This window comes from Parasteatoda tepidariorum, chromosome 3 (assembly GCF_982258835.1).
Source record: "Parasteatoda tepidariorum strain Cologne lab strain chromosome 3, Ptep-v5.0, whole genome shotgun sequence".
NCBI classification, from domain to species: domain Eukaryota; kingdom Metazoa; phylum Arthropoda; class Arachnida; order Araneae; family Theridiidae; genus Parasteatoda; species Parasteatoda tepidariorum.
Genome location: NC_141757.1, coordinates 84,472,343 through 84,490,673, shown reverse-complemented (window position 1 = coordinate 84,490,673; position 18,331 = coordinate 84,472,343). Strand labels below are relative to the sequence as shown.

The 18,331-nt window shown below is 29.0% G+C and overlaps 1 protein-coding gene and 1 long non-coding RNA gene across 3 annotated transcripts in view; one reads left to right on the top strand and one right to left on the bottom strand.

Moving 5' to 3' along the window:
- The window catches only part of LOC122268859 (uncharacterized), a 402,125-nt gene that overhangs the window by 233,512 nt on the left and 150,282 nt on the right, over positions 1 to 18,331 (bottom strand). The window lies entirely within an intron of this gene.
- The window catches only part of Tmtc2 (Transmembrane O-mannosyltransferase targeting cadherins 2), a 350,759-nt gene continuing 339,920 nt past the window's right edge, over positions 7,493 to 18,331 (top strand). For both annotated transcript variants that reach the window (XM_087159730.1, XM_087159729.1), the window contains exon 1: positions 7,493 to 7,648. The gene's annotated coding sequence lies outside the window, so the exon portion shown is untranslated. The remainder of the gene's footprint in view (positions 7,649 to 18,331) is intronic.

Below are 18,331 nucleotides of genomic sequence, written 5' to 3'. Positions count from 1 at the left end.
AAACAACACTTTTGTTGATCCCGAACTCTTAGGCAACACTGGTCACACTACGCCCCTCCTCAAGCTTCCCAATCATTCTTCCTCGAGTAAAGTCGTCTAAATGATTTCTTGAAGAAATGTTTCTCAAAACAAATCACTTGCACTTGCAGCTAATGTGTTTAACTACGGTGCTCTTCATCCTTTTATCACAGCTTTGACCTGCGCGTGCCGACCCACAAGGTTTACGTACACTTACATCACCTACGACGTTTTATTTCTAAAATTTGCCTACAAATAGTCTTTTTACTGAATTACGTGCATATTATACTGCAATTTCATGGCTATCTTATACTTTGTTGGGGAGCTGTGGCCGAAAAACCACTAGTTGCTTAAGTTTCGCACACCAGTGTATATTTTTACCATACACCGTTCCGTTACAATAAATATTATTTAATTAGAGTGACTTAGTGATTTTATGGTAATTATTACTGCAAAAAAAGGCAGTATGTCAGATCAATCAGTATATCAGAATACAGTCATATTTTTTGTTACGTAACATATTCCGGTAAAAATGGATTACACGAAAAAAAGTACTGGTAAAAGTAATCCTGAGACCCGGTATTTTTTACAGCAATTTGATCCGGTATTTGTTAAAAGTGCATTCCTTTACTGAAATAAATCATTTTTCTGCGTTTGTTATGTGTTTATATCTGTACTGAAAACAGCATCATTTAAGATAATTTTCATAAAGAAACTGTTTCCTTTTAAGATTTTCAAATGCTTTTTTAAAACAAAATCTGGAGATTTGAAGAGGAAAAACCAAACTAAAAATTTGTTTCATTAAATTGAGTAAAAAGTATGAAACAACCATAAAGTGGTAACATTTACCTTGTTTCTAGATATGGAAATACCAAAAAGATCTGTAATTTTTCCAAAGTGCTTTGATAATGATTTTGGCAAAATTAACAAAATAGTATGGTTTTATAATGTATGATAAAATTTGGAAAATGTGGTAAAATTTATTAATTTCATCACGATACTTTAAATCATGGCATAAAAATCCATTTGTTCGTTTACATTTACTTTTCAGTTTCGCATTTCTTACTAAATGTATAATGATACGAACTATAATTTTGAAAACCAGAATATCTGTTAAATCGTCCCCGGATGAACGGAAAAATTACAAAATTAATGGTATAAATACTGTAAGTTCTGATTTTTATTAACAAAATAGAGGAAAGTTTCCTAAATTGTACATTTATTAAAATATACCACATTTGTTTTCTAAAGAAGTATTGAAGGCAGAATAAATTTGCAGATAAATTAGGAAGTTCTTTTCTCGTGGAGATCTGGGTTGAAGAATCAAGTCACTGTGTACACGCCATTTTGTTTTTTTATTTAAGTTTATTGGTTTTACAATTTTTCTATGTAATTTTTGTTCATTCTGTGTCATCTAATGTTAAGTTCAAATTATTAAATGCATTAGATAATTGTTCAGTCCTATTCAGACTTATTCAGTCCTATTCTGCTTGTTTTCTTAATTCTATTTAGGCTGGGAATAACGGTTTGTTTAAAAAGGGACGCACTTGCCTAAATTGTACCTATTGTGGGAATCTAAACCGTACCAGTACGATTTAGGGTCTATGGCAGAGTTCACATCTACTATATAAATTTAATATTTTTTAGTATTATTTTGATTTATTACAATAATTTGACTAACAATAAAAAAATCACACCATTTGTACTCGAAATTTATGAAATTAAATGACACTTTTGATTACTCATTTAATGAAATGCAAACTTGCCAACTTCTTCTAGTATAATACAGGTTTTGTATGGTCGCTTGATTCATTTAAAAAATGTAAACGCTTTGGAGTTGGCCTAAAGAATGGTGGAATAATTGCATTGCAGCTACCAGGACACGCAACACATCTATTCTAGCTGCTGGACAGGTCGTTTTTAGAGCCCTTTAAACTGTACTTTATTCAAGCAGTTGAAAAGTGATTGCAAAGTTGCCATTGCCTGATTATCACTCAGTACCAAGATTTGCATCTAGGGATCGATGCTTGCATCGACATCTGCACGAGTTTAATATTTTAAATTGGAATTTAAATTTTGAAATCGCAATTTAAAACTTTTTTACTAAATAGATTAATCATTAATAAAAGGACATCAACTTAAAATTTCATTTTTGTTTCCTTGTTTCCAACAAGAGCTAAATTTTTTGGGAAATCTATTCTGTTGATATAATGCAATGTTTGATTTTTAACACAGTAAATAATTTTCAACGTATAAAAAAAGTAATTGCTCTATTATAGTGTTGTAAGAAATGCGAGCTTTTATCCACATAACACTCTCCTCCGGTAACAAACTATAGATTAAAATTACTGATGCTTTCTCTAAATGTTTACTGTTGTGTCCTCGAATTTTCTGTAAGCATTGTAAAGTAATTAATTCATTTGTTTTAAATATATCAATAATTTTAACAACTGAAATTATAAACAGAGATGTAAAACTTTTTATGTGTATTTAGTGCTTATTTCCATCACCGAATTAAATTCTACTGTCGAAATTTAAAAGTTCCCTTTAACTTAATAAATTTTCAGTTTTCTTTGGGCAAATGTCATAAATGTTTAATAGTTTTTACTGAATAGTTGTCATTTAATAGAATGCTGAGAAACGAATATCGCTTAAGTTATTTAAAATTGTTGATTAAAGAGGCAATTTTTAATTATTTAAAAGGGTTTGTAAATTGTTCAGTTTTTTTTTCTTTTTAGAATGTCATGGACGAAAATTGCATTAACAGTTATTTTAAAGGGAATTTATCAGAAAATATTCTTGCAAAAGGCTGAATCAGAAAACACGCTTGCAGAAAGCATTCGAGCTGGTTTTAAAAATAAATTTCTTCATGATTAATGCAAGATTCAGTAAGCATAATATCATATTCGTGAAAAGAAAAAAAAATGTTGGAAAGGACATTAAAGATAACTACGAGAAAGAAAGGTAATTTTTATATTCATCTACAAAGTGTTCTTTTTTTCTCTTTCATATTTTTAACCAACTGGGTCTTTTAAAATATAAGTTCATCACAATAAATTTATATTTCAAAAAATCCAGTTAAATATGTCTATGAGAAAAATAATAAAATAAAAATCATTTCAAACATACCCCATTTTACAGCAAAATCCATTTCCTTTTTTACCGTAAAATATAATGGCGTAATATTTATTTAATTAGATTCAGTGATTTTATGGTACTAATTGCTGTAAAAATTACTGTATTTCGGATTTCTTTTGTTACGTGAAGTATTCCGGTTAAAATGGTTTTATGATTTTTGTATTGTATTTTTGTAAATAGCATCTTCTTCTACTGAATCCGCAAGTAAAACTTATTCATTTTTAGGACGGAAAAAGGAGTTCAGTAAGGTACCGATATTTACAGCTGGCAATATTAATACAAAGCAGAATAAATATTTTTTCGTTTAATTTCCATGTTTTCTGTTGCATTCTAAGAGGTGACCATTTTGCAAATTCCTATTGTTTACAGCAGACCATTAATAAGGAATGTGACCTAGATTTACATTTTACCTTAAATTAATAAGTACATCGTTTTAACATAATTTGCTTTTTATTAAAAAAATAAAAATCTCATAGTATCTGCTTCAACTCGAACAAGCTAAAATTAATCGTTATTTGGATCAAAAAAGGTGTGGATACCAACAAAATATATATCATACCGACGTTTAAAATTGTAATTTAGGAGTCTAAAATCATCAAAATAAGTGTCATATATCATACCGACACTTAAAAGTTTATTTCAGGTGTCTACATTTGTCAGAATAAGCGTCATATATCATGCTGTTACTTGAAAGTGCAATTCAGATGTCCACAAATGTCATAATAAGTGACATACCGAAACTTAAAAGTGTAGTTCAGTTGTCTAAAGTTGTCAAAATAAGTGTCAAACAGTATGAATAATTTTCAGTACAATGATTAGATATCCATATACCATGCTGCACTTTACAACCTACGAGGCACCTATTCAATAAATTATAATTACTTACCATCCATTTGTTTTTAATAAATTCAAATTTTTTGACCCTGCCATATGAAAATGAAGAGATCTAACCAGAGTTACAGAACAAGAGAAGAAAATTATGAAAAAGATGGTAAACTTTGATAGATAAATTTGAAAGTGTGTGAGGATTCAATTATCAAGCTTTACCTTTGTTTCTTGTTCAAAAGCTGCCAATTGAAAATATTTATAATCTCTAACCCTCACTAAACGTTTGCGTCGTATTATTCTACCAACAGATAGTTTTCTTAATTTTTGTCAAATGTTTTTTTAGCAGATCGTCTTTAGAATCTATATTTATTTAAAAAATACTCAATGATAGTCACTTAGTATCTTCATCCCTTTGGATCTCATAAATTTAAAGAGTCGATAAAAATCAATATTTTATGATAAATGGAATTAAAATAACATCTCTCCATGCGAAATGTATTTTTTTTATAATAATATTTTGTCAAGAATTTTTTTTAAATATATTTCTGAATAATATTTATTTGAATTTACTCTAAATCATTAAATGCTTTCGTAGTTTCAGTAAAATCAGAGATAAAAACTTGGGGTTCATTATATCTATATTTATTTTTTAAAAATTGCATACTTTATTACGTTACAAAATTATAAAAATGAAAAGAATTCAGAAACTGTCAGAAGAACGGATTAAATGAAACCCATCTTTAACGCATATCTAAATGTTTCTTTAAACAAATTAAAATGGGAAAAATTTGAAATCTGGAAGAACAATTTGAAAAAATTTGAAAGCTGGTAACTTTATATTAATTATTATTGCATCGAAAGTAAGTTAAGTTAAAAGTACTGTCCTTCGCCTTTAAAGTTTATTCCCTTGTCCATCCTGCTTTCCTTAAAAATCATATTTCGTTATATCCGACAATCGTTCACCCGTTTCTTTCATATATACAATGACAGGGGGAGAAATATTCCTTGAAAAAAGTCTTTTTGTAGAAACGTCATAGCATTGGGGAGGGAAAAAATTATTCTATTTGACCTGTGCAGTAAGAGACCAGATTTCAAAAACCATGATTTTAGGACTCATCAGCAGAGCGATCTCGAAACATCGATTAAGACAACCATGTATTTATGGAAAATATTTATTTTTACGTGCAAGGATTTTTGTTTTTAAATTGATAACTAATATGAGATGTCTAACCATATTTATCAAACTTGATTTAATTACTGATCAGTTTTGAAACATCACATAATGTTCTGAATTTCAACACTTGTAGAATGAATGAGTACATGATTATTAAAATTTGTTTATTTTTGATGAAATTATTTGAAGACGAGTGTGGAGTTTTCATCTGTTAGTTTTAGCTTGGTGCTTTCTTGTTTTTCGTTTGTTTTCTCTGTAAGACAAAGCTATCTCGTTTTTTAAAAAAAATGCGCATTTCTGATTTTTGTTCTTGCTTTGAGGGCAATCAATGAAATTTGAGGACTATTCTCAAGATTCGAAGACGCCTGATCACCTTACTGTACAGTGTTTGCGATTAGGTTGAACATTGAAATTAAACTAAATTTTCGAACTATGTAATAATGACAACATTATTTGTTTACACAATTCAAGCAGTTCATAAAGATTCAAGCATTCGTTAATCTGTCTAGTGCAGGGATGGGCAAACTACGGCCCGCGAGCCAACTGTGGCCCGCCGGAAGGTTTTATCCGGCCCGCGGATAGAATTCTAACTTGCCGATCCTTAGCGAATATAAACAAGTTACATTTTACATCCATTATTTTGTCTACTTTGCATAAAGCTATTTTATCTCTTTCCTTTTTAACAAAGTACTGATGATCTTTTTACTTTCTCTATTGGTGGAATTGATTGAAATAGACAGCTTCAGACAGCTTCAATTGGCAAAATTTTGAACGCAGAAGTTCTTTATAGAATAGCCGCAGATTAGCTCCAACTAGCGTTTGTCTCTCTCGAGGATCAGACATATGAAATCTAACATCGGTGAATTGTGCTTCACGTGTGGCAGACAGCGCATTTTAAGCTCCAACGAGCTGATTTTCCTGCCGGTGCGAGTTCTAACATTATTTATTGAGTATGTAAAGATTGCACATTAGTGTTGCCTCTAGAGGTGTTTGAGTTTTGCAAATCATTACTAAAAGCTAGTTTCCAAAATTTAATATCTCATGCCCAGAAAATCAGTGCTATGTTTGCTTCATCTTATATATGTGAACAAGTGTTTTCAACTATGAACCTTAGAAAAAATCATTTCAGAAGTAGACTAACAGAAAACCATTTAACCTGGTTCCTTAAAATAAGCACATCTCACTTTGAACCTCAATATAAGGAGCTTTTAAAAATGAAATAACAATTTCATTCATCTCATTAAATATTTGAATAAAAACTTGTATATCGTTTTTTTATTATTTTTATTTTACAAGTTTTTACTCGGTCCACCAAACTTTTTTTTCCCGATTTTTGGCCCTCGACTAAAAAAGTTCGCCCATCCCTGGTCTAGTGCTTCACATTTACTTTCAACATTACTCGTAGTAAGTTTAAATTTTAAGTCTTGAAAAGAAATTTATAAAAGTGACTAATTACAATAAAGATTTTAAAAAAAAGGGAAGAAAATTCATGCATTTTCTAATTTTCAACGGTATGTCATACTTTCTATAAATTTAAGGATGATATAAATAACTTATTTTCTGTCAATGTAATATCATAAAATTAGTAATGTGAATTGATACCTTAATTGCCTAAAATTCATGCTAAAAACAATTTTAAAAAATACAAAGTGTTTGAAATAAGTATCATTAAGATTTAATGGAACATAACACAACCAAAATGTGATTTAACAATATATTAAACTAAACACAATTCAAAATATGTTTTTTTAAGCCTTAATCATGCATAAAGCACGTTACGATCTAAATTGAATTTCCAATTTGGCACCACTCATGATTAACGCATTCACTGCAATTTCTTAATAATAAGAGTAGACAGCCTAATTAATGCCTTAAAATATTTATAAGAAATTTTTTTTTCCTTCCACACACTAATCAAATTGGATTTTTTTTTTCGAAACTAAGCTCATATTTTAAGTCTTAAACAACTTATTTATGCAAATTAATTACTTAATAAAGAAGCCTGGAAACCTTCTTTTATATAATAATAGCTTTTAAAATTTCACCGCAAAATTTAAAAAGATAAGAAAAAAGGGTAGCTTTTTCTTCCCTTGCGGCAATATATCATATATTTCGTAATTTAAAGTTAAAAGCTTCGAAGTTCGAACGATATAAATCACACTATTCCACTCACTGCAATATCGCTTGCAAAACGCTCCTTTCGCGCTGACAGGAATCATAAACAAGACAAATAACCAACACGCGATTACCGTCAAAGTTAAGTCGCCTCCCCTCTCCGCAGGAGGGCGCCACCAGGATAGAAGGATGCTACCGATGCCATTCCGAACTACCTTCCATGTTATAGAATGCCGCCGATCGCTGCAGGCGACTGAGGGCTCACCTCCCAGAGTTGACACCCCCATTTGGATCTCTCTTTTCTCTTCTCGTTCCTTTCTCACTCTCACTCTCTCCTTGTCGGCTACTCCTAAAGAATACGTGAAGTAATCGCAGGTGAGTTATCCCTCTATTTTGCATTCTCATAGTATCTTTTTTCCCTCTTCCTTCCCGCCTTTTGCGAAAAACCAGAGAAAAAGGAGGAATTTTATTCGTCCTTTTTTCGCAGACGATTGTGTATTCCACTTATTCCAGCAGGAATAAAGGCAGATCTGGACTGAGATTCAGCCAGAAACTTTAAAATGAGAGCACGTGGTCGACTTATTCGAACTCTATTTGATTTCTTATCGAATTCCAATTTTACTTTGAAATTGCTTTTAGTCTGAAGGATTTTATTACACTTCACTAGGTTTCAATATCGAGTTTATTGAAAGAAGCAGTAAAGGTAGACTGTGTTTGGAAATAATGACGTAATTTGGAATGCTGGGAGGAAAGGCTTCCGAATTCATAAAACTTCACTTTTTATGATTGATGTTATATGTTTACTGAGAAAATACATTTAAATTTTTTTCGAAATTAGTAATAGGAAAAATAATAACTTCTGAACATATAAATGCAATTTTGAATGCTCTGAATTCAGGAATCGTAAATTTCTGTGAATTCAATTAAATGTTTAATACAAAAAAATACATTTCTGAAATTCCATTTTTTCCGAAATTGAGAAGCAAAAATAGAAATTTCTGGCACATTACCACAATTAAAAAATATCATAAAACGGACAAATTTTTACCTAACGACATTTTTTTCCTTAAAATCGAAAATATTTCATCTTAAGAATGACACTACCGTTATACGTGATAACATTCTCATTGCAAAAATAGTAGTTTTTATTTGAAATTAGAAAATAAAATGTTAAAGTAAATAACGCGAACTATGCATAATCGAAAAATGACGAATAATAATTACAAAAACAGACAGATAACTACCAGAAATTGGCAAAAGTTAAAAATAACTTATAGTTCACATAAATATTAATTGATATTTGCATTATAAAAGAAAACACGCTGATTGCGAAGCTAAAAACTTTTATTTTATTTCAATAAGAAAAATAATAACATACTTGTCGTGAACATTATCGTGAGTTGGCATTAACAGAAAATAAGTATTGCTTGACATAAATAAAAAAGATAATTATTTTAAACAAATGTTTTTTTTCATAATTTCATATAAATTAACAATAACTTTAAGTTTACATAAATGAAAAATAAGCATAGATTTAACGATACCACTTTAAATAATAATTTCTTATGTCAATTGCAAAGATTGCGGTGTGAACTTAAAACAAAATTTATTGACATTACATATTCATTATCAATAAATAGCATCTTTTTGTAAAAATTTTGCATTTTCTAATTTTTACTTTTTTCTGTTAGATGCCTTTTTTTTGTAAACAAAGTATTTGAAATGCGCTTTTTATAATTCATGATCTTCAATCGAATTTATCAGACAACTAATATAATTTTCGAAGTTAAGCAATGGATATATTCAACTCCAAGTAAATATTATTTTTACAATATGCTAAGAGAAGCAACAACAAAAAATATCGACTTTCATTGATCTATTATTAATTAATAAATATTAATACTAGTCCAAAATACAAGTACATTAATACAAGTCCAAAATATTGCAAAATATAGATACACGTATTTCCAAATATGCATTAATTATCTTCTTAATGTCAAGTTGGGAAATCGCCAAATGCAAAACTACTTTAAATAAATTGAGTAATTTTCTAAAGGAACCCTATAATTTATTATAATCGTAAATACATCCAATACGAAATATAAATAGCACCATTAAGTAATAGACAACTCGCAATGTTTCTTTAATAATCATTTTTCAATAACAACGATTTTATGTTAACCCCTGAGAATTAATGATAAGATTTTTAATTTATAATGTGACATATCATAACCAACAATTTAGCACATAATTATATTCAAAAAATGTGCAGCGAAGGTTCCCGGCAGCAATAAAAATTCGATCGATAACTAAATGTAATACAGATAATGTACCCATTTATTTTCCAATCGAAATTTTCTACCATTTAAGTTGCCACGAGATTTACAAGAAAAATATGCCAATCAATAGATTAAATTTCCATGAGACTTATACCAGAAGCACGTCATATTTGAACACTTATCTTTTTGAGTCATTAACAGTATATCACCAAACAACAGTTATTCCATTTCTGTGAATATAAGCATAAATTTTGTGATACGTTCTCTAATAACTACCTACACAAAAATGTCCTACAATAAACCAATTTATTTCTTCATTACACAATTCTTTAACACGATCGTACCGCTGAACATTAGCCATTTTCAATTAGCGTAATGTTTGCAAGTCGTCTGCGTTGCTACCATCTATTCTTGTTTGTTGGACTATGAAATAGACATATATAATTTATTTTGTGGAACGAGCGATGCGTTGCGTTTTCGTAATCGGCTTAGCGCAACACAGAACTAATGGTTTCTTGATGTTAAAACTGCCACATGTTTTGTGGGTCTAACGCTTTTCTAATCCCCCATAATAAATATATTTCGGTAGAAATGACGGAAAAAAAGAATTTATTCTAAAAAAATATTAAAAGAAACTGTGGGAAAATAAAGTAATTGAAACGATATCAGTAGTTTTAAATTGATAGCATTTCTTTAAAAATAACGCTTGAAACTTATCCTCTCCAGTATTTTTTTGATATGATATTTCTAAACATAAATGATACAGATACTAGATTGCATGAAACAATCAATATTGAAATAAATTTATTTCCAGAATAATTAAACCAGTTTCATATATGTGTAAATATTTAGATCTAAACATAAAATTATTTGCTTATGCTTTCATGCAATTAGATTAGTCAATTCTAACAGCGACTATTATTTATTTTCTAATTAATAACATTCATTTGTATGAAGTATTATTTAATTTAACATTCCATTTTTAATATACTTTCGTATTTGAATTTTTAGACAATTATGTATAACTAACTTAACTATATTCTTTTAATTTTTGACCAATAATCTTTGTACTTAAAAATTTGTACATATTATCAAAAATATGACTCTTAACTGTTTAAAAAGAAGCGTTCCAAGAATCTCCAAGTTTCTCAAAATATTAAACTGAATTATTTCATCGTGGATCAAAACTCGCAGAGGTCATCTATTCATAACTCGCTCCTAATTTATTTATTTATCTGTTTATTTATTTATTGAAAAATATAAAAATACACAGAAACGGATTACAAAATTTTAAAAAAAAGTATAAATGGTAGTTTTCTTTAAAATATATTGGGATAAAACCTGTTGTATGGATCGAAATCTCTTATTAAATGTCGAAATCTTAAGGATTTCTATCTCTTATCAAAACATTTGTTCAGGTTTTAGAGAAGCAATAAAACTTATTTATTATAAAATGAAAAAAATTATCCTAAAACCATTTGAGTTTTTTTTTTATATTATCCGGATAAATTATGCCAATTCCTTTTTTATGAAAATATATAATCTAAAATATTTCCTAATTTATCTCCAATCCCTAAACCATTTTTGCTTTCAATCCCATTTCGATTGAAATGGAATATTATTTTCAAAACGTTCGAAATCTAAATAAATACGATCAATACAGAACAAACTCGTTCTAAACATGAAAAAGCAAAGCATTGTGATATTTTCCTTTCGACATCATAACTTATTAAGTATTTCAAAATTAATATTCTGCAGAAGATATAAAAGTAATTTTTAAATTTTTCAAATCAAATAAAAGCACCTGCCAATATTATTACATGCATTCTGATATGTTCTGCGTTAGGTGATAGTTTAGTTTTTTTTTTTATGTTTTCATGTTAATTGTGTACGATATATGAAGCAGAGTTCCATGTACTTGATAAAAATATACCAACAAATATGTAAACTGTAACTATAGCTTATAGTCTTATTATTTTCATGTCGGTTTCCAATGTTTCGTTAGCATATTAATGAACTGAGAGTCACGTTACTAACATTAAATCTAAATGTTATAACATGCTAGTAACACTCAATTTTGATAAAAATAGAAGATAATTTTCAAAATCTTGAAAGTTATTTAGTAATATTTTCCAAATAATTGTAATCAGTACCTGAGCACAATAAATGTTGGAGCATGCAGTGGTCACAGAAAGAATTTATGTTCTAGTCACTGCATATTTCCGTCTTCGTAGTAACTTCATGTGATTTATACCATTAACTAACTACACATTAAAACTAAGTATGTTATAGGGCGACGCATAAATTTAAAATACATTCTTGTGAAAATTTCTATATTTCTATTTATTTCAATGTTTATGCTGTATTGATGCGAATTCTCTTTACATTTTTGAGTTGCAAAATTCGCAACTGGAAGGAGGATATTCAAACTTATGATGCATTTTTGAGCTGAAAGTTGAGCAACTGACAAAAAGACGTTCTTATTTATAAAAGCATTTTCAGAGTGTTTTCTGTGTTGCTACATCTTGTGTGATGATTATCTTGCCTGCAATAATTTATATTTCTAAATACGAAGTTGTGTACCTGATAAAAAAAACGTGTGATTTTTGTATGAACCTTTTTCATCAGTTAGTTTCTATCTGCTTTCGTATTACTAATAGAATTATGGCATTTTTCGCTATTTCTAAACCCATATTTGACCAAAAAATTCATTTATAATAAAAGGGGTGCCAAAAAATGTTGCAAAGTAAGTTTGTTTTCTTGTTATTTTCCCGTTTTGAATTGTTAACACTAAGCATATTCTCTATGAACCACATTTATTTTTTGGAAATCGTTTCACTGTTAACTTCTATTTCTTTGTAAGTTGTATATTTTTTGTACTATCAAAGATACCTTTGATGACCGAGAATTTGCATGTGAACCACAAAAACTTATACAACAGCTCTTTGTATAGCTCTTTGTAAAACTTTACAACAGCTATTTACACTACGTTGCTTATATTGTGATGAAGATAAAAGTATAAAATAAATGTGGTTCTAACTCAATTAAAGATATAACTATTTAGATACGCGTTAAAATAAAGTGTTGATCTCAAGAATCATAATTTATTGATTTCCTTCTAATAGTTTATTAGCTCATTAAATAGCACTTTATTCTGCTCATATTTTCTTATCAGGCAGAACCTATTTTAATTAAAGAAGTAAATAATTTTGGATAAGTTAAAATTAAAATCATGATACCTCTAATAATATTTTATTTAATGCAAGATAAAAACTCACACTAAGGCAAGCAAATTCAACTAAAGACCGAATGTAAAATTATACTCCCTTATTTACATGAACAATTATTATTCTAAATTTTGAAACTTTGCGAATCATAATTATTTATAGGAAATACTTTTAAGTAGCTTTGCTCAAAACATTCTCATAAATAAAGAGTAAGAGTATGATGAAAGAAAATAATCCCCTTCTTAGAACATTTGTACAGAAAATCTCGCATCACCATAACAGGAAAGTAATAATAGACTATTTCTTTGATTACGAAGTAAACAATATCTTGCTGCGTAATACGAGCAAATAGGAGATTTTTAGAGATTCTCTTGGAATCCCCTAGTGATACTCCTTTCCTCTTTAAGAGAACAGTAAATAAATTATTCATACATAGAGTCTATGTTGTTTTGGATGATATCCATACTCCTTTGTGGTTACATCCATTTATCTTGAACGTTTCTCATATTTTCAAAACATTTTTGGCATACGGAAAGAATAAATCATGTATTTTTTGTGAGGATTTTTTTTCTTCATCTTTTTCTCTACGCGCAGTTAGACAAATACATTTGGATTCGCATAAATTTTTTGGAAGGTAAGCCACTGTAAATAGTAGATGAATGCTGAATTGTTCGCAATATACTTGCACAAAGAAAGAATTCTTGGCCATTTAGTAAATAATGGAAAGTTAATAAGAAGACATCATAAATTATCTTTATTTGGCATAATGTGATAACTTTTAACAAATTAAGTAAAGTAATATAATTTATGGATTATAATTTTTCGGTCTTCTCAAAGTTTTCTCCGAAAAAAAACCAAATCGATTTGTGTTATCAGTTTAAATTCCATGAATTGTCGAATCATCACAAATTTTATGAAGTTTTGTTCAGTATAAATTATATGAATGTATTATACTATGCTATACTATAATACTATGCAGTACTGTATACTATATTAAACTATACTGTACTATACTATACTATACTATATTATATATAATATAATATAATATAATATAATATAATATAATATAATATAATATAATATAATATAATATAATATAATATAATATAATATATTATATAGTATAATATAATGTAATATAATATATTAAGAAATACATAATATTATGTAACGTGACACTTTATTTTGTAAATAAATTATCAATACTAGCCGTCTTTTTTGAGCACAGGTTGGTCACCTTTCAAAGTTATCTTTTACAACCTATGAACTTTAATTGTAACCAAACGCTGAACGAGCAACTTTATTTAAATATTCTAATTCCTCCATCAAAATTAAGACCTGAGTTTTGTTTTTAAAAAAAAACATATTAATAAATTTTTTTCTCACAATCCAACTGTTCTCCGTGGTTTTTCCCAAGCGGAAGCACTTAAATTTAAATTTTTATCTATTTTCAAGAGATGTCCGTGATATAGTCAAAGTTCTTCGTGTGTTCAATTTTAGTTATAATTTAAAACGTGTCCGGCAGCTATTAAAACCACCGTAAGCACGAGTTCGGGATATTTTAGCCTAGTAGACAGCAAAGGTTTTAAAATTATTTCCATCTCTGTCCGGAGATAAGATAGAAAACTCATCCCAATGCTCTATTTCGTATGTGCTGTAGCACTTCCTCACTCACCCCTTCTGCCATACATCTTATAATATATTTATAATTATATATATATATATGCTATTGTTCAAACATAGCTCTAACAACAATAATTTGTACGGCAGCAAGAGGCACACCATAGCACCGTGTTTATTTAACGTTCTAAAATAAATCTAAATAATTATTTCGTTGCTAAGTTTTTGTTTTTTATTTTCATAAGAATACAAAATTATTCTGAATAAATACTTTAGGTATCAATAACTATTCAACACTGCTTAAATGATTTCTTAAGATAAACAAGCAAGTGAATCAAAATAAATACTTGACATGAAATTTATTTTTAATACTTCTTAAATTAAAGCAATAATTAATAATATAACTTAAACTCATGTCAACCACCTGAAAAGTGAATAAAAACAGTATAAAACAGAAACAAAAAGTTTTTGTTTTATACTGTTTTTTCTTTTTATTTTAGTTTATTTTATTTTATTTTCTGTTTTTACGTGTTATTTTTACTTATTGTGAAAAAAAAATTTTTAGTTCTCCTCACACTATTGTATTAATATATTTTGCTTTGGCTATATTGATACAATATCAGAAAGCACTCTTTTTTGCGGACATAATCGTGTGGGCTGATGAAAAGATTATATCGTTTATTCTCCTTTTTTTTAAAAAAAAAATTCATCCTTTTTTTCTTTTTTTTTATCAGTTGTTTCTTTTTTTTTTCATTATTATTCCCTCCCCCCCTTTTTTTTCATATGTCCATAATTTTCGTTTGTTTTATCTTCATTTTTTATATATATATATATATATATATATTTATATATATATATATATATATATATATAAGAAATACAGATATATAACATGTATTTAATTAATGTATTTAGAATTGTCTTTTCGTATTCTTTAATCTATAATTGAATTGCTTCAATCCTAAAATTTAGAAATTAAATTCGAAACCACCACTTCACATTAAAATAACTCAATATCCAATTACAAGAGCATTGGATCAGTAACATAATCGATGGAGTGTGTAAACCTACGTAATAATTAAATTCTGATATCTCAGTAGGCTACCATCCTACATCCGTTATGAGAATTAGCACGAGAAATGCACTCGCTGAGTCTACTTCAACTGTAAAAGCATTTATTGGGTGGAGCTCATGCTAGGCACTGGTGATTGTTTTGGATGAAATTGCTTTGCAAGTGGTCACTAATTGCACAAGTCCTGAGCATGGATGTCATAGATCCTTCAGCCTGAGTTTCAGATGGGCATCATCAATGTTCTAATTTAATGTTCACATACGTGGAGTTGCCTAATATTTAGAATGCTTGATATTACTTGTTTGATATTCTCATACCTTTATGAGAGGCTATTCCGTTAGTCTATGGTGAAGAAAATACTGTATCTATTTCTTATAAATTTAATCTTAATTTTTAAGATTTTTTGAAATAAAATTACCTTTTCATATTTTAAACTAAGCTATATTTTGAAGCAAGAAAACCGTTTTATGGAAAAGTTCAGATAGAGAAATGCACGAGTGCTTAGTTTTAGTATTAGTCATTTATTTTTACACTTTTACAGTTTACTGTATCGACGTGTCTAAATAACCAAATTATTCTTGGCTTAAAGTTTTACGATATCATTAAAATTATGTTTTTGATAAATAATGCTTTTAATATGCATATATTGAAAATAAAGCCACGTAACTCAGCGCAGTCGTTGTCCCAAAATGTATATATATATATATATATATATATATATATATATATATATATATATATATATATATATATATATATATATATATATATATATATATATATATATATATATATTATATAGCATTGCATAGTTTTTGGTTTTAAGACCCTGTAACTTATATCTGACATTGTATACCTGAGTACCTGAGTTTTAGACCTATAACTTAGCCTATCGTAATATCCGGGGTTGTGTCTCTCTGACACGGTCTTAGTTTTATCCGGCAATGTCATTTAACAGAACAGGAAACATAGCATACTTCAAACTTGTTATAAAACCTCTTATAATAGTTTAAAAATATAGTTAAAAGTGGTTTTATTTTATGTGAAACTTATCTAAAATCTTCAAGCTATAAGAAACTAAAGAGTAAGCGCGTTGAAGTGCAAATCAAAGCTTTTGTAATCGAATTTTTTAAAACTCTGGTGTTGACAACAAATAGCCTTTGCTGTCTACCATTCATCTCCAATTAATGTGTCAAGAGTCTGTAACTAGTTTCATATTATTACTAATGTATGACAGCAATAATTCAATCCAAATGGCTCGATCCTTGTTTTATCCACTTCCACGATTTTTGCCAATTCTTCCCTATGCATCGACTAATTGCGCTAAATAATATTTAAATGTATTTTATTCTAAAATAACTTTATGTTTAATTTAGTATAAAATTTAAGTCGAATTCAATTTTGTATAAGATTTCAATCCATTCAATATCATTTCCTTACATTTTCCTTAACATTACCTCTAGTGCCATTTAAAAAACAATTTGTGTCAAATAAGAAAAGTTAACTTCTGTTATTATATACATTTTAATATAGCTTTTCAAATAACTAATTCATTAATTAATACTTATTAAAAAAGTTTCGTGTAATAAGTATGGTTGCGTTTGTATGAATTTAAATTTAAAACTCTTGTTTGCTTAAATGTTAAATTTTTTGTTTCAATATCTTTTGGTGTTGATTTAGAAATAATCCATCAAGTAAATCACAATTATTGAATGTGAAATCATTGCCGTGATCTTATAGTTTGTACAAATTAATTCTGCCTACACATTCCTTTTTGGTCACCATTATTAAAATAACCACTTTTAGTGAAAGGGCAAAAGTATTAAAATAACTACCATTCTATTGCAAACCAGTTCTCTTCATCCAGCAGAAAATGGTGTAAGCATTCCCCCATAGTTTTCGCTCCCCCACAGATTTAAGCAACCCCCCAAATAAATTAAGCGTAAAATGCCCCTGTGATGACATATTTAACGCAGAAGGGCCGCCGCGTGTACGAATTCTGTGTGGTTATGAGTTCGGTTTTGGAATAAGTCCCTGGGCACCCCACACTCGCTGGGCAATGTTCTACTTTAACGCAACTTCGCTCCTCATGATTATTTTTTAATTAGAACAGCAGTCGAAAAGAAGGGAAAAGGGAGTTTCTGTACCTCAGGTCGCACGAACGCTTCATTAAGATTCCCGGATTCAAGAGGAGCTTCGGGGAGTTGGAGCCCGTGTTGAGGTAATTTTAACAAGGCTCCTCAACGCTTGTGTGGAGAAACCGGGCTGCCCTCCTGTAGTAGAGGAGGCAACTTGAAGATGGAGAAAATATTGCCTTGTTGAAGGCTTGTGGATGAAGGTTGGAGAGAACACATTTTTGAATGAGATTTCCGGCTTGGGGGAATTAGTGTACTGGAGGTCCTTATTTACGTTTGCAATTTGTGGAAAGTAGCATTGCATCAAGGTTACTCTCTGGGGAAGTGTGCCTGCGAAGTGCATTTAAAAACCTTCTATCAACATCAATAAGAATGTGTCAAGAGAGCGTGGGAGTTCGTTGACTTATGTTCGGTTATTTCTGCTACTCTTAATACATTAAGTAGATTTTAATTGCCCTAATTTTACGCAATGATTATTTTAAATGAGTTTTCTGATATTTATCTCTCGTCGCAGTGCGCAAAAATGTTCTCTTGATATTAATAAGAGTTGGAAGAGTTGAGGGCGATAAAGAAGATTTATCGCAAATGCAATATTCTATTTGCACGAAATGTTGTCTTCTGTCCAAAGGCATTTAATGTTAAGCTTTTAGAAAGATTTGAATAACAATTACAGCACTTTTGACTAACAGACTTGAGAATTTTAAAAATTTGATTTTTATTAC